The sequence below is a fragment of the Phalacrocorax carbo genome, chromosome 3, assembly GCF_963921805.1.
Source record: "Phalacrocorax carbo chromosome 3, bPhaCar2.1, whole genome shotgun sequence".
Lineage (NCBI taxonomy): Eukaryota > Metazoa > Chordata > Aves > Suliformes > Phalacrocoracidae > Phalacrocorax > Phalacrocorax carbo.
Window position 1 is genome coordinate 42,140,343 of NC_087515.1, and position 20,512 is coordinate 42,160,854.

The following is a 20,512-nucleotide window of genomic DNA, read 5'->3' on the forward strand; positions in this document are numbered from 1 at the left end:
AAGCAGTGATCTGACCATTTTATATTAGGATTTGATCTTGCCTTTAGGATTTAGGTGAAACTTATGCAACAGCATTGAGTTTGTGTGTCATCACAGTCTCTGATTTCCTGGCTTAACTGAATCCTAAAGAGATGTTCAAAATCATAAAGGTTTGGGGTCAAAGTTTGACTTAGTTTTCACTAAAACCAACCTATTGGCCCAAATTATCTCAAATTCAGGACTAGGTTTACTGAAGCTTCAGTTTATTGAACTTGGCTCGAGTACATAAAGCTTGTTCTTCAAAGAAACAAAGTGAAATTGGGCCTTTAGCTCACCTCACATGAGTTAACACCCCCAACTAGACAGGTCTCTGTAGGTTTCTTTTGCAGAGGTTTCACTAGCAGCACCACTTGTAACATAATGTGCCTCCATCTAGCAAGATGAGATGTTGCAACTAGCTGCAATCACTGCTGTTGCTTCATATTGGTTTCAAGGGAGCAGATTCCATAAGACATTTTGCTAGGAAAGCTGGTTTTGATTTTAAAAGGGGGGCAAAGACAAATATGCCTCTGAGCAGGCTTTTGAATGCTCTCCTTTGTTAACTAACACAGTTAACAGGCCTGAATATGACAACAAACTTCACATCAATAGCCTGCCTCAAATGGAAAACACAAGTAAAGAAAAGCAGCTTGTGATACATCAGCTCAAACAACAATGTGAGTATACCCGTCAGAGCACAAGCTACTGTCGAGTTGGTTTATGGGAAGGAAGAAAGTGTTAAGACAAGTATTAAGAGTATTGCCCTCTGCCAGGACACCCCTTCCCTTGTGATTGCTTAGCTTTATTTAACTTTTGTGTTCACAGAGCATTGGGACACAACGTGTTTCACCACTTTGCCTTTTCTAAAGCCTATGGTGATCTCAGAGGAAAGCATATCCGAGAACTCTACTAGCACCGTCACTGGGAACGCAAACTGTCTACAGAGGCTTCATCCTAATGTCTTTGAACTCAGTGGCAACCACTGACTCACAAAATCCCCAAACCCTGGGCAAAGCAGCCACTTTGACATGGCACATGGGTACTGCCTGAACCAGCCAGCAGCTCTGCTTTTGGTGCACATAGCTAAGAACAGCTGTGAGAGTGGCCAGTGGAGATTTTGCACAAACTACATCTTTGCAACCATCACAGATAATGATGTGATGCAGGTCATGATTTCCACCATGGTCTGAACCATGCTATGGTGGAGACTCTCCCCACACCTGCCCTAGAGATGACAGAGAGGGACCTTCTCCTACCAAGGAAATGGCCAAGACACCGCGTGTCCGATATGCATTGAATGAGTTACAAAATCCAATATGAATCGGTAAATTTTTGCAGAATTAAAACAAAACCAATTATGGGTATGGACTCAGGCATTTTGTAGGTGTGCCTGAGGGTACAGAGGTGGGTGCCACAGTACCAAATCAGTGTTTCTCTGCTGAGGTCCACCTGACTCATGGCCACAGCTGATTCTCTGCACTATGGCTTTGCATTTGAGGAGGAAAACGAGGAGCTAACTGTACTATAAATACCAATAAAAATAACTCAGCCTTCTGCTATTGTCAAGGATGACCAAGCTCCAAGAAAGCAGACTTTGGTAGAACTTTTCTATCTCAAAGAGGTCTACAAACCTCACAGTAACAATTTTTTTCCAAGTGACCAGCAATTGCATGCCTCAGCTGCTTGATGCTTACCCTGAGATAACATAAGACAACCTTATTTCGTGGAAGATAGTTCATCCCTTGACAAATGAGGCCAATTCAGGTTTTGGTAAAAGGCACATTAAAATCATACACACAAAATCCCTATTTAGAAAATGCAGTCAACAATTTTTATTTTTTAATCTCACTGTCATTCTACAGATTTAGCATCTGTCCCAATTTTCAGTTCCCCATAGTAGCTTGCATTGGGTTTATCATAATCTTCACATTATTAACCCACACTCACTCTTCATTGGCATATCTGCTTGGATGCAGCTCAGAAATTAGAAGTAAGTTAATTCATTGTTGAATGACTCAATAGAATAGATTCAGTGTGTTAATCCTGATGTACATGGTCTGTTGAAGGGGTAGAGAGGGCTGTTTTGTTGGTTTTGGTAGTTTTTCCTCTTCTGTGCCTAGCACATGTGGTAAGGCAACATCAATAAATCAGAACAAAGAAAATAAAATACTGAGGCTTTAGGGGACATATGTTTTAGAAGAAAAACTTGGCTCACCACTAAAAGCAGTATTGCCTTATAATGGATGTTTAAAATGCAGATGTAGAAAGAGACAGAAAAAACTATATAAATACAGTGACTTACAGGTCTGTGCAATTTTCAAACAGTACTGCAAGCCTGTCCACCTTCCCACCTCTTCCTGGACCTGGCCAGACAGACCCCAATCTCCAAAACGGCAAGAGCAAAGCAGCAGCGGCACATCTCATCTCTAAGTAATGCTGCAACACATTACGTTGCAGACAAAGGATTAAAGAATTAAAACCAACGCAGGCAGTTGACATATTGTTTTCCAGGATCAGGACTCTCCAGCTGCTGTTGACAGCCCTTTTGCAAATAAATGTCAGCTAGAAACATGCTGCTGGAGGAGTAATTTGTCCTTCCTGGGATCTGTACCTCCCTCACGCTGTAGTCGTATGGCAGCAGTTTCACACAGCAAGAAGTGACTCTATTGAGACTCCATTCCCAGCCTTGGGCCAGCAGAAACTCCTCAAAAGAAGTAATAATTACTTTGGACAGATTTTCCAAGATGTTATCAACATCAATGTTATCAACATTATTTTCATACTAAGTCCAAAACACAGCACTATAGCAGCTACAGTGAGGAAAAAATAACTCTATCCCAGCTAAAACCATGACAGTTAGACTACTTAGTCTAGAGAAAAGGAGGCTGATGGGAGACCTTATCACTCTCTACAACTACCTGAAAGGAGGTTGTAGTGAGGTGGGGGTTGGTCTCTTCTTCTAAGTTATTAGTGATGGGACCAGAGGAAATGGCCTCAACTTGTGTCAGGGGAGGTTTAGATTGGATATTAGGAAAAATTTCTTCACTGAAAGGGTTATCAAGCATTGGAACTGGCTGCCCAGGGAAGTGGTTGAGTCACCATCCCTGGAGGTATTTAAAAGTCACGTAAATGTGGTGCTTAGGGACATGGGTTAGTGGTGGATTTGGCAGTGTTAGGTTAACATTTGGACTTGTTGATCTTAAAGGTATTTTCCAACCTAAATGATTCTATGATTAAATATGCCCTACATACATTTTGCTTGTGATGTTGGTCTGCCTTTCCAGAGCAGTGACAAATGTTCCTTAGCTGCCTCCCAAGATGAGAACCAGAAGACCAACATGTATGTATACAAATGCATGCAAACTGAGGAACAAATAGGATGAACTGGAGCTCCACACCCAGTCAGAAAGTTGTGATATCATAGGAGTAACTGAAACGTAGTGGGACAACTTACACTACTGGAGAATTGCGATGGATGGCTATAGGCTGTTTCATAAAGACAGACAGGGAAGAAGAGGAAGAGGAGTCACACTGTATGTTAAGGAGAACCTTGAATGTATAGAAGTCAACTACAGTGATTCTGGAAACCCTACCTAATGCCTCTGGGTCAGGATCAGAGGAGTTGTCTCCAAGGGGGATCTTACAGTAGGCATCTGCTATCAACCTCCAAACCAAGATGATAAGGCAATAACTGGGTCACTTAAGCAAGCTTTGCGTCAAGAGAATCTGGTTCTTATGGCTGACTTCAACTACCCAGACACTTGTTGGATGAACAATACAGCAGCTCATGTCATCCATCAAGGTCCTGGAGTGTATAAAGGACTGCTTCCTCATACAAATGTTCGATGTGCCAACCAAGAATGAGACACTGATGGACTTGCTACTTACAAACCAAGAAAACCTGCTTTGTCATATCTCGGTTAGCAATAGCCTTGGCTGCAATGATCACAGTATTTTGGAGTTTGGGATCCTGCTGAGCACACCGAAGGTTAGTACTAAGACAAAACTTTTAGATTTGAGAAGAGCAAACTTCAGCTTGCTCAGAGCCCAGCTGGGAGGGATTCTGTGGGAAGCTTCCATGGAGGATAAAGGAGCTAGTGAGTGCTGGGATCTTTTCAAGAACACCCTTCTGGAAGCACACAAACAGTTCATTCCCTTTAAAGGTAAGGGAAGTAGGTGGAGCAAGCCCTTCTGGCTTAACTGCGAGCTTCTGAGTCTGCTCAAAACCAAAAAAGAAGCATACCAGAAATGGAAAGACAGACAAATACTCATTGAGACCTGCAAGGGCATTACCAGGGAGTGCAGAGATGGAGTTAGAAAAGCAAAAGCTCAGCTTGAACTGAAATTGGCCAGAGATGTCAAAAACTACAAGAAAGCATTCTTCAGGTCTGTAAACAACAAGCAGAAACAGAAAGAAAATATCAGCCCACTGTTAAACAGGAGAGGTGAATTAGTCACCAACAATGCTGAAAAGGCAGAGGTTCTCCACACTCTTTTCACTTCTGTCTTTACCAGCACTGGTGGTCCCCAGGCCTTGGGAACAAAAATCCAGTTTGATGCAAACACAGACCCACCATCAGTGAAAGAAGAGTTGGTATGTGAACTATTGCAGGAGCTTGACCCCTACAAATCAATGGGCCCTGACAATATCCACCTCAGGGTGTTGAGAGAGCTGGCTGACATTATTGTGAGACCGCTCTCCATAATCTCTGAGAAGTCATGGAGATTGGGGAACACCCCAGAAGACTGAAAGAAGGCTAATATCACTCCCATCTACAAGAAGGACTTAAAGGAGTATGCAGGAAATTATAGGCCCATCAGATTTACTTCAGTCCCTGGGAGAGTTATGAAAAGAATCCTCCTGGGGGCTACCGCAAGTCAAATAAAGCATGCAACTGGGAAAAGCCAGTACAGTTTCACAGAAGGTAAATCACGCTTTACAAACCTGATCAACTTCTACAACAAAGTAACGTGCTTGGTTGATGTGGGGTGAGCAGTACTTCTCCCCATCTGCCACCTTGGAAAGCCTACCAGGAAACACCCGGAGCATGCAGGGCTGGCGGCTCAAAGCTGAGGAGCGCCAGTGCTGTCAGGTTGTAAAGTTAAAACAGGACACACCCAAAAGGGAGCCTGCAGACACCAGCACTCTGAAATCATACCAACCTCCCACGGCTGAAGCTGCCCCTGGCTGTCAGGCAGTCTCTCACAGTCCCAGGGACCTGTGACTGTGCCAGATGGGGAACCTGAGGCTTGCTCCCTTTGAGAGATCAGGTAGGCAATGAGGCAGCAGTACCAAGCACAAGCTGCTACAAAGTTCTGCCAGGAGGACAAGGAGATTCACCACCACCAGCAGTCCTCAAAACAGGCTGGTATTTTACCAAGCATGGATATTAATCACCCAGTTTTGGAAGGGCGCATCAGGGAAACTTGTTCACATCCTGCATCGATCAGGTCCAGGAGCAGACAGGATGGACACCTATCTTTTGGTAAATGCCTGTGAAAGGCAGAGTCATTAGGCACCCATCCTGCAGGCTCCACTGGGTCACATAAGCACAAGTAACACAAGCAAACTCAAAGGGAGCTGACCCACATAGACAAGCTCTCCAGGCTTCAGTAAATGAAATCAAAGAGAAATTGAATCAGGGTAGAAAAAGAAGGACCTTGGCAGGTTGATGAACTAATGATCATGGAAAATGCAGAGCAATTTGGAGCAGCTGTCCTGCGGTATTCAACAGGATCCATTGTCCATTTCTAAGGATAAATGTGTGAATGAGACCTCTGAAATCCTGTTCCTAGGTTAAAAAACAGAAAAACCCAAGCAAAAAAAACCTCAATGAATTTTGGGTTCTTTATTCATTGCTTTCCTGTTCCTGAGCCTGTGGAGTATGTGCAGCTCATGTTTTCAATCTTTTCTGAGTCATTACAGAAGAAAGAAGTATGCTTTTTAATATTACATTGGAATGAAAACTAAAATTCCCTCCTTGGTCTCTGTTTCAGGATCCATGCCTCTGAGGAAAGCTCAGAGTATTGTCAATTTGTGAGAAAATGGAGAATAGGCAAAATTGAAATTCCAGAGGTGGATAATCATGGGTAAACTCAATGCAGACTTTTGGTTTTTTTTTAAATAAACTAGCCAAGACTGAATCATTGTTGAAACAAGATGTCAATTTTAAAAGTGAAAAAAAGCTGTATAAACCAATCTATTCAGAGTCTTTAAAGAAAAATTCTGGGTTACTCAAACACAGCATGCTCTATGAATAGCTCCAGCCCACTCCAGTTTGATTTTATTCCCTTTAAATGCAGAAAAAGTTTCCACTGCTTGTAGTAGCCAGCACTGAGTTAGACACCAGGGTGGCCCTCCAATACAGCCAATGCCCATGCTTGCTGCTGAAAGGAAAACACGGCCCAGGAAACATTCACAGGAGATTGCTTCAGGACAGGAACGAGTGTAGTTGTACTCAGGCTCTGACACCAGCTGTTGTGCTTGTTCTATATCACTATCTAGCAACAAAACACTCTCTGAAGTTTGCATCAAGAAACACACACGTGAGACAGCTGTAAAAGCTGTGCTTTGTGTAATACATGCAATTCTCATATGGCAATGACACGTATATCCAGAAAACAACAAAGCTATAGTTTTGGCTGCTGCCAAGCACCAGACCCTCTTTGCGAGAGTAGCCAGGGACCAACTCACCCTTGAGGCACTAACAGGGGGTCCCCCACAACCCCACCCAACACATACCCAAATATAGGAGCATCACAACAAATTATCTTCCTTGTGCCATACTCTGGCCACAGCACCCAGTCTCCTGCACCACAGCTGACAAACTGGGTCAGGGTAACCTCCAGCAATCCAGCTAAGCTAACTTTCTGTGTGTGCTACATTTTTTTGCAGCAGTGCAGAGCAGATGCAATGGGGGTCAGGATCTAGCCCCCCACATGCATAGTTTTAAAGATTGTCATTCAGCAGAAGCTATTGTGAGAAGAAAAAATGCTAAGCCCAGAGCCGGAGTTATTTCTCTGACCCCAAATGCTTTAAAACATAATATTTCATTTGGCTGGTTATAGAAAATATGTGGCAGAGACTTCATTATTTGGAAGGTTTTTCCTGCAACACAAGAAGAAAAGAGAAATAACCGAACTTTTATTCTGCCTCTCTCTGCTATGCACATCTCTACACCCACACAAGCTGCTTGCACTTGAATTTTAAGTTCTGAATACATTTGAAAACTCTATTTACTCTGCAGAAATACCAACAAGGTCACAATCAAAGACTAACACCATAATTTACAGGGTGGGGGCAAACAGGAAAGTGCCTCCATAAAAAGTTTATACTCCAAGCAAAATGGGAAGGTTCAAGATGATCAGTTATTAAAAAGGAGATGAAAAGCAACAAGTTCAGGACAGACTTGAACAGCAAAAAACATTCTTCTGAGTCCTACTGTATTTAGCAGCAGCAAGAAAATTTATTCGGTGCTCAACAGTCTTAGACCCCTTACCTGAATACAAGACTATCTTACAGCACCATTCCGGGGGCAAGCTTTGTTTTCAAAGTTCCAGTGCCATTCTTAGTGGTTTTGCTAATCAGGCAATCAGTAATGCCTGCCCCGCCTCCCCAGGCTTGGTGCCTGTGACCCAGCTGTGGGCCCACTGCCATTCAGCAGCTGGCACTTGGCACAGCAGCTGTGCATGACTCAGGCTAACAGGAGCCTTTAGAGATGCCTTCTCGATTTGTGCCTGCAAGTGATTCTTTGTGTTCAGACCATATTGTTGGTGTGCCAGCTACGCTGTAAAAATCTGGAGTTAATAAACTCCACTTTCAGATCATTACAACTCTTTCCAGGGCCCAGCTTTGTAGTGCTGGCAATGCTTGCTCCTGCCCTGTCAGCTAGCATAGCTGCTGATGCATTTCACATTGGAAAAACCCTGCAATCAGGTAGGAACAACCCCTGGGGAAAGCCCAGGTTCCCAGCGTCTAATAGCCTGCCTCCCTCCCTCTTGCTCCACCTCCTTCTCCCTTTTGGTGTGGAGTTCAGAGCCTATGGTCCTGCAGCCCTACCTCTAACGATGAGAAAAAGCCCCTGGCACCTGCAAGTTGGGGTCTCCCTGAGAAAAGAGGGAATTTCAATAAAGAAAAAAAAAAGAAAGACAAAAAAAGACAAAATATAGATGTGACCACATGTCACAACCCATTGAATCCAGGGGAATCTGAAAAATGTACCTTAGCTCTAGCAACAGAAATCTTAGTGTCCTGGGCAGCATCTTCCTGCAGCAAAGCAGGTCCCTCTGGGACAGCTGTTCAGCCATGCTGGCTCTGGCCCCTGTAAGGAAACCTGTCTTGGGACATCTCTTTTTGCATAGGCCTAAATCTGTTTCAGATCCGGCCTTTCACCTCTGTGCCTCACATCTGCAGTTGCAAGATAGAGCAATTCTTTTCTTCCTCAACTCTCCTGCAAGAAAGCAATAGGAAAGGTGAGCTTTGCCGTCTGGACACACTTTGCAAAACCACAGAGGACAGAAACGAAAGAGGCTTTAAGATAATGGAGCTACACTGAGGGTAACTTCTTCTGAGAGTAACAAGCGATAGGATGAGAGGAAATGGCCTCAAGCTGCGCCAGGGGAAGTTTAGGTTGGATATTAGGAAAAAGTTCTTCACCGAAAGGGTTGTCAAACATTGGAACAGGCTGCCCAGGGAGGTGGTTGAGTCTCCATCCCTGGAGGTATTTGAAAGAAGGGTAGACGTGGTGCTTGAGGATATGGTGGTGGACTTGGCAGTGATAGGCTAGCGGTTGGACTCGATGATCTTAAGAGTCTTTTCCAACCTTAACGATCCTATGATTCTATTATTCTACTCTTCCCCCTACCTGGCACTTACCTGTCTCCTTTCTGATGCACTCCCATGCACTCATGGCCCACTGGTGACACCACACTCTCTTGCAGGGCTCACTCCTGTGGCCCTTGGAGAAGCTGGGACTTTCTTCGCAACTTCATCAGGCTTGTGGCAGCCCAGTCCTGCTTTGCTCCAGAGCAAGATGCATTGGAAACTGCTGGAGGAAAGGCTGTTATTTTGCAAAGCATTGAGTTAATTTATGGAGCCATATAAATAACAGGACCATCTCTGCCACCTGGGCTACACTCTGCTAAATAGCTGCTGCATCTCTCTCCAAAACCAGTGACATTTTAGAGTGGGTAAAGTGACTCATGCATTGCACTGCACCTTTCTTCTGTGCCAGGTTTGTGGATTATCAGCCAAAAAGGGTGGAAGCAACTTTCACTTCTCAGGATCCCCATGGGACAGGTATGCTTCAGAGCTGGCTACATTTCAGCAGAATGATTCATTTACTATAAGCTTTATTTTTGGCTTGTATAAGCTGGATCAACATCAATGGAGCTACACCAGTTTACATCAGCCCAAGAATGTGGCTCCCTGTTTTCATGGCATAGATCTCAGTCCTGGAAGGTTTTGAGGAGCCTCTCCATGGTGCAGGCTGGATGCCCCTGTGGGCATTGAGCCCTGCCTGGGAGGAGTGGGATTTGGCGAGGCTGGTTTGCTTTGTATTACTCTGGAGAAGATATGGGGCAGTACTAGTCTCTGTGAATGACATCAGTACCAGAGGTAATGTCCAGCAAACAAAACGAAACATTTTAGGACTGAAACTGGGAGAGCTGGGGCTGGAGGAGAGCTGCAGCAGGCCCAAGAGGGCCCCCAATGAAGATGGTCAGGAAAGCAAGATTGGGCCATGATACTCATCATCTCTATGGGACAGACACAGGTTGTCAAAAGCTTTTCACACCAAAAACTGAAAGGATTAGAACACTTTCATTCAGACACCCAGAAGAAAATCAGCAAACACAGAATGGCTGTGTACAACTATAACGAATACTTCAATCCCAGTTCTGCACATAGTGCTGAGCAGTGGGTCCTGCACAGTGCTGGATGCTCAAGGCGAAGGGATGTGTGCAACCCCCACCCTGTTCATGCCATTCTAATTAAGGTTAATGAGGGCTTACAGCCATCCTCTTTCCCCAGCCTTTCATGGAGATTTACTTCTGGGCAAATCCCTCTTCCAAAAACTCACTGACAAACATCTCAGGCCTGAGGTACGTACATTAAGGTGCTGGAAACCCATGTGAGAATTAGGCAGAGCCACAAAGTGATGCTATATGTCAAAGATTGTGGTTATCTATAGGAACATACACCCAGACATAGCAGTGCTCTTTGTAAAACAGGGCTAAGCATAAGTAACCCCATCTTACACAAGCAGAATGTGAGCCACAGAGATTAAAGGCTGCTGCTGCTAAAAGAAAAACAAAACCTGAAAATACCATAGGCATCTCAAGCAAGATTTTGGCAGAATTTGGACACCTTGGTTAAAAACTGCAATATGGGAGCTCTGTATTCCCGTTCAGCTGCTGCTTAGCCCAGGAGGTGCCTGAACTTGCCTGCTGCCTCCTAGTTCAGCTCTCAGCCTCTGTAGGCAGCTGTTAACCCACTCCCAAGCATGTCCAGAGCTGCTCCAGTATAAACATCTCCACTCCAGCTCATACCTGAGTGCTGCCAGGGTCTGGCATCGCTGCCAAGGGCTGGCAGTGCTGTCCCTATCCCCAGCAAGGAACAGCAGCACGATGCAGGTGAAACACATTGGTGAGCACTACCACTCACCAAGAAATGTCTTTTGCTGCAGCAGCCCAAGGGGTCAAGCTCTCAGCAGAGCACTTAACCCCACAACCTGCCCCATACAGCTCCCATCCTGTCCACTACCTGCCCTGTGAGACACAGAAAGCTCCATGACAGTCCTCCCAGTGCCCAGCTACCTTGGCCACCTTGCAGGGAGCAAGATACAGTGAGACCCAGCACAGGGTGAGAGGGAGAGGGTGCATGAGCCTGCACTGGTGGGGAAGGAGCCCGGTGGGGGATTGGCTGACCCCAGGCAGTTCCCACACAGCAAGCTGGGCCTTGCCCCTCACCCTGGGGCATGTGTCTTGGCACACACACCGCAGCAGCTTTGGCACCTGGCGGGGGATGCCAGGCGTTCAGCAGCTACAAGGCCTTTGTTGGATTGATGCTGAAGCATTCTGCAGCAGACCACACAGCACGGCAGAGCCTTCAGTTACCTTATAGCCACCCACAGCTGTGAGTATATATAGCAAGAGCCATGTTTCCCTCCTTTGCAGATGCTCTGCATGTCACAGTGTCCGGGATGATAGTATCAGCCATTGTCCAGCCACCTCCATATCCCACAGGGATGCCAGGGCAACATAGGCTGGCGTTAGCTGTGTCTTTTGCCACTTCTTCAGCATAACCAAGGCCTGAGGCAGAGCTTTGTTTCAGAAATCGTACCCTCATTTCTCCTCCTCTCCTACTGTTGTAGGAACAGGGTGGTTTCAGACAACAAAACATAGTAAGTGCCAGAGGTAAGTAAGTGCTGAACCCCAGCTCTCCCCATGCTGTAATCGTCTGCAGTTTTCTCAAACACAATCAACAGCCTGGCCTACAGCTTATTTATCCACTTACAAAATTCTTAGTCTGACAACGATGCATTAATCACTGTCAGACTGTGATCTTTTGTTTCTGCTCCTCTGCAGGCATCTGTCAGAATCACAAAAGATTAATTATCTTACCAGCCTGGATGCAGAAACGTGGACCATCTCTGTAGACGTACTCTTCGTTGGATGCTTTGTGGCCCCTTCAGCAACCACTGCCATCTGCAGAAAAATTCAGCCATTCTTCCACACTTTCATTCATCGTTCCTGTATCCCTAGCTCTGGATATCTGCTCCTTCTTGCCCAAGCATCAGTCCTTTTTCAGCCTCACAAGCAGCACTAAAAGAGAGGACCACCAAATTCCTTCCCTGCAGCACTGGCCCATTTCAGGCACCCTAGTTCCCTCTCATTAACCATGTTGAGAAAGTGCCTCCTCTCTCCTTCATATACACTTTTGTATAGTTCAGTTCTAACCTTCCAGCCACACAGCACTCTAGAGCATGCGTATTTAGAAGTACAAAACATCCTGGACAAAATTAAGCCCTCCTCCATCCAAAGCCTGTGGGATAATGAAAAAACGCAGGAGCAGTCTCTGGGAGGCATCTAAGCTCCACCATGGCAGATGAAGCAGCTGCACCACTTCTTCGAAAGAGCCCTGACAGACTGAAATATTTTTTCTTTGCACCCTGGACCCAGCTGTACACAGGGAACTGACACCACCTGAAGATGGAGGGATACTGGGGGTTCATCTGCACATGGTAGCTATAAGTGTTTACACATATCAGTGCAGCATGAAATGCCTCTGGAGCTGATGCAGTTTGTGCCACAGTAAAGCTGTTCCCCACAACATAGGCACAGCTGTTTCCAAAGGTGAAAGCAAATAAGCGCTATCTATTTAAAGCATCTAAAGTGCGAATAAATAAAAAATAGATTGTTTTTACTCAAACGAAAACTACTTCCATAAACAGGGGTGTTGGACCTGCATGCAATGCCCAGAGCCTTCTCTGCAGCAGCAGCGAGGAAAGTCTGTTTGACCATCCTTTACTGCTGAGCACTGCCTGAGGAAGTCTCATGTCTCCCACCCATGTATGCATGATTCAGCAGCCACCTACAAAAATCAATTGGGAAGATGAATGAGTTCACTAGGACAGAGGGAAGAACCAGTGGAGCGCATCTTTCTGGGTGAGTGGGGGCATTTCAGTAGATGCTTGCATCACACAAGTCTTCTCTCCATTTAACATATCCAAGGTGCCAGAGTTGCTTCAGCTTTTGTTCCTCTCTCTATAGTAAAGGCCTGAGAAGCAGAAATATACAAAACCAAGCAGTAAAGAAAATCAAGTATTTGTTTACAGCACAGCAGTTTCATTCTAATAGCCTTTGAGCACATGGACTCATTTATAGAAGGAAAATTCTTGTCACAGTCAACACAACATACTCATACCGCTACTGATATAACTTACGTTGAAAGTGTAACTTGATATAGGAGTATCTTTTCCTATTTGGAGATTTAGCTTATACCTCCTTCCCAGAAACAAATCTAAAGCAGGAAGAGTTCTTGCTTCCAAATCTGGAACTCTCTGAGTGTTAAACTGCCAGACATTTAAATGTTCAATTTATCCTATGAATTTGCCTGCTATAAAGAAACTCCAGAAGTTCCTATAATTCCAGCATTGTTATGGTTCCCCACATCTGCTGGCCTTCAAACATTGCTCTAGCCAGAGAGTCCCAGCTTGCCGTGCTGCTCATAAACCTCCACAAAAGGGGCTGAGTCTTCTTAGAGCTTTACTTCTCATATATGTATGAATTTGAATTGATTCAACTGGTTCCAGCTGCCGGCTGACACAGCGGAAAGGACAGAGCTAGACCGACCCACACTTCTTCCTCTCCACTGGCAAGTCTGTTTGTGGCCCTGCACAGTGCCGGAAATATACTGCTTTTCTTGGAGAGACCCACTAGCAAGCACTGGGCTCTCTAGGGAGGGCACAGCAGCCGCAGAGAGAATAATTTTAACTCAGATTTCAAAGTCCTCACCATGGGGTTTTAGAAGGGTGGAAATGCTTCTGTGAATGGTGGTGAGGAGGGAAGTAAAAAATAACATTTGTCTCCCCTCCTCATGCTTGGAAAGCAGTCCTTCAGGGTCTGCCTGCTCCCTCCCATCATATTTCTTCATGTAGCTTCACTAGTGCAGTGCCGAGAATAATTTTTAATGACTCATTAATGTTTGCATACATATGCCAGATGCTTTCTTTCTTAATAAACAAACAGAAACTTCAAACAGCCTCTGAAAGATGGAATATTTTTCCTACAGTGAAGGCCACAGTGGTTGCTGTGCAGGACAGTGGAAGAAGGTTCCCCTCACTCCTCAAAATCCCACTTTATGAACATTTCTCCTCCCTTCCCAAGCCACACACGCCGCTCAGACTTCGGGGAGGGGTGGAGGTACTGAGAAATATCACAGCTGCTTATTTCCTCCTGCAGCACCTACGAGGAGGGGATTTTGGAGGGTGACAGCTGAACATAGCTGATGAGACCCTGCATTAATACAACCTTTGGTGGGTGTTCATCAGAGCATCTGCCCATGCAGGATGCTCGAGCTGAAACAGGCAGTACCTGAAGTCACCAGAGAGGTGTTTTTTTTAATAATCTGTGGCTAAGGCTTCCTAAGCTACTTAGGTGCTTTTTAAAATTTTGTCCCAATCCCTTTTTCTTCCAACATTTCACCTAACTCACTGTGATTTCCCAGTCCTGCCAGTCTTCAGCTTTGCTACACAGTTCCCATGTTCCCATCATGAAAATGGCAGTGTTACACAAGAGTGTTATACATGAGATAAACGGTAGGTGTCCGCAAATGGGCCATAAAAGTATCAGAAGTCAGGAAGTTCAGATCCAAAATTGCAGGGAAGGTGATACCAACGAGAAGTGGTGTCTCTCTGTTTGCTCTGCAGGCTTTACTCCCATGCATCATCTCTCACATGCAAAGGAAATGCCCACTAGTCCATGTACACACAGTGTCCTTCTTGTGGGGAACTGTTCATACACACTGAACTGATTCCACATCAGCAATTACCATACAATTTTGAATTAAAAAAGTGAAGTGTGTATTCCTTTTATGTCTGTGCAAAAGCATCGGCTACTGAAAGCAAGAGGGATTCAGGCGAGTGCTCCATGAGATGTGACTAGAATATGTTTCTTCTAAAGTCCTCTAATCAGAAATAGTAACGTATTCCCTCTATTCCCCTAAGACTTGGAAATCACATTTTAGCGCCTGCCACAGGACTGTCAGAATCAGCATTTCAAGTAGCAATTCAGCCTTTATCAACATTCAACAGCATTGTAAGTCAGGAATAATTAAAGTAATATTAACAGAGAGTTATCAAGAAAGGTAAGACTGCAAGCGTTCAACATCAGATTCATTTAGTATTTACTGCAATAATGCAATCAGCATGAAGTCATTTAACATAAATGACAGCCTCAGTGGGGTGTTTCAGGGCAGTCAAGGCAGTACAGAGGTGTGCCCCACTCTGTACGTACCAACCTCAAGCTCTCCAGAGCTTTTTAGTGCACTCCTCAGAGGGTCATCTTGGAAAGTCCCCTCATGCATCTATGTCAAAACAAAACCCAAAGAAATATTTATGTAAAACCCACAAATACTTCACCGTGATATGTACCAGACACATATATTACTGCTCACAAGCTACACTGTACAGATAGATCATACATACAGTACATACAGAAATTACATATAAGAATGACAGATAGGAGTCTAAAGAGCCATATTTTTGTATTTATACACACATACATGAAAGAATACATAAAATCAAATTCATACATCCATTCAACAGAACAGGGTAATACACTGTGGCTTTTATCTTGACTTTCAGTGGACCTATCAGACAATGTAATGTGTACTGTGCTTAGCTACAGCAATATACATATATATATATAAAAACATCCCATAAATCGATATAAATTCAGTCCAAGGTTTTGCCTCATAACAGAGGACGAGACTAAGCTACTTTTCTTAACATCTGGAAAGGATTTACTGTCTTTCAGGACAACTAGGTATCAGTTCAGCAGTTTTAGGACCTGATTCCTTCATTTCTATTCCCCCTATCTCCACTGCCACTCCACTACAGCCAGAAGTAAAAGGAGCCTGGCTGACGGGTTTGGCTGAGCAGGATTGCAGTAAATGTTTAGTGGGATTTTCAAACACACCAAGTCTGCTACCTTATACCACATTAGCAGGAGTGAGGTGCCCAGGCATGCTGGAAGATCCCTGTAGCTACTTAAGTCTCACTTGTAACAGCATAGTGCACGTGGCAAAGTGCCTGGAGCCATGATCCTGCTGAATTTCATTGGGACTGGGACACCTGGAATCCAGTTCCAGTAAATTTCAAGCAAAACCTTGCACCAGTGAGCACTCGTAGTGCTACAGGATTGGAGCACGTACCCTGGGTTGTATCCATGCCACAGCCTGGTTGCTCCCATTCAGCTCACTTTTCCCCTAGCTGCCACGATTGCTCCAAAACTGGGGTACAAAGAACAGGAAACAACGAACATGCACATAGAAGCAACAGACCCTTGCCCAGCAAGAAAGGCCCCAAAGGCCAGATTCTGCACTATCAATCACAGAGCTGATGCAAGCAGCGTGCAGGGGAGTGGGCGAAGGATCAAGACTGACTCAGGAGAGAAGACACCTCTGACACTATCCTGACAGCCTGAAGCAGTGGTAAGGACATCTACTATAATCTCCTTGCTATATAAGGGGCTTTAACTGTGTCAAACATGTCTTGAATGAACACCATCACCTGTCTTTAAAACGAAGAAGAGCTTTTCCCACAAGTAAAATAATAACAGAATCACAGGTTGGAAGGGACGTCAGGGATCATCTAGTCCAACCTTTCTAGGAAGAGCACAGTCTAGACAAGATGGCCCAGCACCCTGTCCAGCCAAATCTTAAAGGTGTCCAACGTGGCTGAGTCAACCGCTTCCCTGGGGAGATTATTCCAATGGTTGACTGTTCTCACTGTGAAAAATTTTCCTCTTGTGTCCTATTGGAACCTCCAAGAGCAACCTGTGTCCATTGCCCCTTGTCCTTTCCATGTGACACCTTGTAAAAAGGAAGTCTCCATCTTCTTTGTAGCTGCTCCTTAAGTACTGGTACATGGTGATGAGATCCCCTTTGAGCCTCCTTTTCTCAAGGCTGAACAAACCCAGTTCTCCCAGCCTATCCTCATATGCCAGGCTTCCCAGTCCTTTGATCATCTTGGTGGCCCTTCTCTGGACCCCTTCCAGCCTGTCCACATCCTTTTTGTATAGTGGGGACCAGAACTGTACACAGTACTCCAGGTGTGGCCTGACAAGCGCTGAGTAGAGAGGGATGATGACTTCTTTATCTCTGCTGGCGATGCCCTTTTGATGCAACCCAGCATCCTGTTGGCCTTCTGGGCCGCAGAAGCACACTCTTTGCTCATGTTGAGCTTTCTGTCCACCAGGACCCCCAGGTCCCTTTCCACAGAGCTGCTCTCCAGCCAGGTGGATCCCAGTCTGTGCTGCACTCCTGGATCATGCCTTCGCAGGTGCATGACCTTATACTTGTCCTTGTTGAACTTCATAAGGTTCTTGCTGGCCCACTCTTCCAGCCTATCCAGATCTCCCTGCAAAGCAGCTCTCCCTCCTGGGGTGTCTAGTTCCCAACTCAGCTTGGTGTCATCAGCAAACTTCATCAGGCTACACTTGATCCCATTATCCGGATCACTTATAAAGATATTGAATAACAATGGGCCCAATATTGATCCCTGGGGGACTCCGCTAGTGACAGGTTGCCACTTGGAAAAGGAGCTATTTATCACCACCTTTTGGGTGCGGCCTGTCAGCCAGTTCCCCACCCATTGCAAAGACCACTTGTCTAGGCCATAATGCATTAATTTCTCCAGGAGGAGACTGAGGGGCACCGTAGCAAAGGCCTTGGAGAAGTCCAGGTAGACAATGTCCACTGCCCGCCCCATGTCAACCAGGCAAGTCACTTTGCCATTGAAGGCCACCAGGTTTGTCAAGCATGATCTGCCTTTAGTGAAGCCATGTTGGCTTTTCCCAATCACATGCTTCATTTGACTTGTGATGGCCCCATAATGTTAACAATCTGCTGCTTGGAATTACATCTAGATATGCAGTTCTAAAACACTGTCTTTTTCTGGGCCACCTGCAAAGAAGTTTCATTGCAAGGGAGACACTTCTGTGTGAGAAGGTCTTCTCACTGCAGGGATGGGAGCAGGCAAGCCAGCCTGCTACAGCTTAAGACAGCACACTCATGCTGAATCCAAGTCCCATCACTTCTTAGCGAGTGCCATGACTGTTTGCCTGTATACAGACCAAGAGCTATAGAAAAATGTAAATATTTTTATGGCCTGGATTGCTTAAAAGCCTAGGAGGATGGCTGACTCAGTGGAAAGGAGTGATGTGCACACACAGCAGAACAAATTTCACAAAAGACAGAACTCAAAGGTATTCTTTAATCCAGAGATGGAGTGCTTTGCATTGTTAAGCAGCAGTTGTTTAGTACACCACAAAGGCAGCATTAAAGTCTAGATAATGCAATTAATAATGAACTCTCCAACACAAAGTACTGTCACCATCAGCATGCACAGAATACAGGCTAGCTTTACAGAACTATTCACTCACCTCCTCTTGCTTTTGAGAAACCAGCCAAGTGCCCAGTTCACTCTGGTGGATGTTTACAGTGGAGATAGAGCTAGGCTCCTCTCAGAGGTGTGCAGGGGAAGGACAAGGGGCAATGTGCACAAGTTAGAAGATGGGAAAATCCACTTTGCTATTAGGAAAAGTGTTTTCACGGTGAAGGTGGTCAAACATTGGAGTAGGATGCAGAGAGGTGGTGGGACCCCTGTTCTTGGAGATACTAAAATATCAACTAAACACGACCCTGAGCAACTTGATCCAGTTGGACCTGTGTCGAGCAGGGGTTGGAGTAGGGACACGCAGAGGCTCCTACCAGCCTCTGTTATCCTGTCATTCTTTGGTTAACCCAAAAGGGCACTTTTGAACAAGTATTTGTCACTATTTCTTTTCTTGACTGCCTCCTGTATCAGTATATCCACATCAACTGGCTGTTGCAGATACCAGATCCATTGTACTGGCTGACCAAGACCCCAGCCGAGTGGCACCTAGGAAATATGTGACTGGACCTAGGAATCAACTTAAACTGGGGTACAAGTTACATTAAAGACCAGCTCCATCTTGTCAAACCTAGAAGTCTACAGAATAGACTGGAATTTGGTGTTCACAAAGAAAAAAACAGGAGAGAGTGACAGTTCAGATCCCTTGTACAGAAGCTGCAAAGGGTGGGCTACAGAAAAGGAGGCTCCTCTGTGGCCACCATTAGGGATGCTTTTGCCAGCACTGAGCCAAGAGAGTCACACTCACTCTTATGGATCACTTCTGCTTGCCCTGCACACCCTTTTCAGACAAGATCCCCTTCCTGCATGCACTCCAGCTTCTAACAGCTGAGTCCTGAAAGGAACGTGGGAGGAAATATGGTAGGTTTAGTTCCAAGAAGTCACCTTTCTGACTATCCTCTGAGCCCCAGGCAGCTGCACACATTGGAGAGCAGCAGTTTGATGTCAGGGTGTAAAACAGCTCAGCAGTACTGCGTGGAAATCAGCCCTTACAGCCCAATGTGCTCAGCCTGGTCGTGCAGAGTGCTCCTGCTGACTTCCACTCGCCTGGGGGACATGAAGCCTTGCATTAAACAACCCAAAAAACCCCACCCTTCATAACACAAAATCAACAAAATCCTGACCTGAGGCCCCCAAGCTGTCACCACTAGCAGTCTCCACTAACTGCAGGTTACATCTCTCAAAGTCACCTCTCAGAACAATTCTTAATAATGACCCTCCCTGGTCAGAAGCGCAGCCCCCAGCTGCAGCGGGCAGAAGAATCATTGCTTACCAACAACACACTTCAGCAGCAAGATCACAGACAGTCAACACCACCATCAGCTCACAAAAAAATCAAAGGCAGCCTAGATGTCCCTCACCCTCCTCTGTCTTTCTACACAATGTTGAAATCAGCTCTGAAAATTGTAACCTACATTTATGTTATACCTCCTGGTCTTTTCAGATGTTACAGGCACAGCCTCTGGCATGGGGATCACCCGTTCAACTCCCATGGCTACATCTGAAAGCACTGTACACTGGGATGCAGCAGTAGTGAGCCCAAGAAAGCTATGCGAGGTGTAAAAACTTTTGGAAGAGAGCCTAGATACAACACCAAAGAAGACGTAAGAGAGGTAAGCCCTGCACAAGGCTTGGCAGCATCCTAATGCACTTAATTCCTTTAGATATGTTTATTTAATTGTATCTTTTCACATCATCAGTGCTAATGAAGTTCAAGTTTAACCGGAGGGAAAAAAGAGACTCATGTGGATAGATAAAAGCCCATCTAAAATATTAGAGTGATTTTTACAGCTAAACATTAAAACAATTTCAAGTTGTTCCTTCAAATATAAATACTATAATTATTTAAACATAAGATTATTTTCCCTCATTTAGCAAGTCCCTGGTCTTGTCTGCATGCTTGTAAAAGAAGCAAGTAGACAAGGTTTAGCTAAGCCAGGATGAAAGCATCTTGAGGTCTGTGCCAGCTTAATTAAATTGCAGGGTGCGATGCCTCCAGCCACAGGGGGACAGCAGCCCAGCTGCTTGCCTCAACACCTGCAGCCACTGGGAAACCCATCCCCAGGCTTTAAGTCCAAAACTGTGCTGCTGGAGTGAGTCCTCAGGACATTTTCCCCTTGACTCTGGGGCTCATGCTGATTTGCTGCTCCCTGACGAACAGCCCCAGCCTTCAAACCTGGGAGATAGCCCATCTTATCCCTCGAGGTGCCCTGCTGCCTTTTCCCCTTGCTCCTCCAGCAGCCCCTGCTCCCCTCCGCCTGGACCCTTCTCTGCCCCAAGGCATGGGGGAAAGTTGATCCTTTCCCCTTTGTTACCAT

General features: G+C 45.3%; 1 long non-coding RNA gene across 1 annotated transcript in view; it reads right to left on the reverse strand.

Annotated features, from left to right (window-relative positions):
• Nucleotides 1–20,512, reverse strand: part of LOC135312534 (uncharacterized) — a 63,169-nt gene that overhangs the window by 12,203 nt on the left and 30,454 nt on the right. Inside the window, exons 4-9 of the long non-coding RNA XR_010372113.1 lie at nt 15,038–15,103; nt 12,615–12,796; nt 11,641–11,724; nt 8,894–9,062; nt 8,240–8,339; nt 2,321–2,454 (exon numbers count right to left, since the gene is read on the reverse strand). This is a non-coding gene — a long non-coding RNA (uncharacterized LOC135312534). The remainder of the gene's footprint in view (nt 1–2,320; nt 2,455–8,239; nt 8,340–8,893; nt 9,063–11,640; nt 11,725–12,614; nt 12,797–15,037; nt 15,104–20,512) is intronic.